This window comes from Miniopterus natalensis, chromosome 2, assembly GCF_054644295.1.
Source record: "Miniopterus natalensis isolate mMinNat1 chromosome 2, mMinNat1.hap1, whole genome shotgun sequence".
NCBI lineage: Eukaryota > Metazoa > Chordata > Mammalia > Chiroptera > Miniopteridae > Miniopterus > Miniopterus natalensis.
The window spans coordinates 148198957-148200355 of NC_142082.1; the positions used below are offsets into that span (position 1 = coordinate 148198957).

A 1399-nucleotide genomic window follows, 5' to 3' on the forward strand; every position below is an offset into this window, starting at 1 on the left:
ATGTGAGCAGGGACCTTGTCTCCTTTCCTCGTTGCTGTATCTCTGGTGTTTAGAACAAGGCTGGAAAATGGAGGTGCTACATTTTAATAAATAAATATTTATTGAATTATTATTTAACCTATTGAATGAATTAATGACTAAAGACATTAATAAGACAAAAGGGAGAATTCCCACGGAGCAATAATGACCATTTCCGTGGACAAAGACAGTGGTTCTCGTGTCTGGCTGCGCACTGGATTCACCCGGGGAGCTTTGAAAAAGGCCGATGCCATACTCACCTCGCAGGGGAGATATTATGATCACCAAGGTGGTTTTCCTAGGGTGAGGCTTATCCATTGCACTCCAAATGTGCTTACCCCTGCAATTTCCCCAAATGCGGGAAACTCGACTATATAATTTGTGGTAGTCTGTGTTCACACTCTCCCTGTAAAAAAATAAGCAAATGAATAAAAATAAAATAAAATAAAAAATGCTGATGCCAGGACCCCATGCCCACAGAACTTGGTGAATTGGTTTGCATTCGGCCCCCAGCAGTGGAGTTCTTTTTCCATAACACATATCTTCTAATATACTATTTAATTAATGAGTATGCTGTGTAATCTTTTCATATGGTAGACGTAATATACTAAATGTAATAATATAATGTTTTGTGTTATTGTTTATAGTCTGCCTTCTCCCTCTAGTATGTAAGCTTCGGAGTGCAGATTTTTGTGTGTGTTTTATTTCTTGATGTATCCTAAGTGCCTAGGACATCTTTGATACAATAGTATATATTCAATAATAAACAAATGAATGAATAAAAGAATGACCAAGGCACATTATCCAAATAATTTGGAGGTAGATTAGGTTGATTGTTTTTTAGGTATCAGATTTTCTGCACAAAAAGAGATGTACTTTGAAGCAAATAATAAAGTGATAAGGGTGAAAAAAACTTAATTAAAAAGGGAGATGTAAGGTCAATCAGTTGGTGGTAGGAGGTGGGTTGGAGGGGCTATAACCAGAGCTGGTGGGTGCTGGAGAAGGGATCCCACACCTCCCGGGATGAGTCCTTGGCAGGGATTGGACAATGGAAAGCCCAGAGAAATCTGGTGAAAATTCCAGAGCAGGAAACTTGTGCTTTGTTTTCTGGGTGAAGCCTGAGAAAACAGAAAGCCTCTTAGACCAAGAATCTCCTGTACCAACTGGGCACCGAGTAGATTAAAAGTGACAGAGTGGTTTACTTAAGAAGAGAAGAGTTGACAGCCCACAATCATCAAGTTTCCTTGTCTCCGAAGTGGTGTGGAAGGGTAGAGAAAGTTTTCTGTGTCCTGAAGAATGGTGCAGAAGTGGCTGAGAGTGGCCAGATCTGAGAGGCCTAGACATCAAGACAGGAAGGGTGCAGGTGACCAGCAGGTCCTAG

At 40.5% G+C, this 1399-nt stretch overlaps 1 pseudogene; it reads left to right on the plus strand.

The window, feature by feature from the left end:
- Positions 1-270: 270 nt before the first annotated feature.
- LOC148093874 (U1 spliceosomal RNA) lies at positions 271-423 on the plus strand (annotated as a pseudogene).
- Positions 424-1399: the final 976 nt, after the last annotated feature.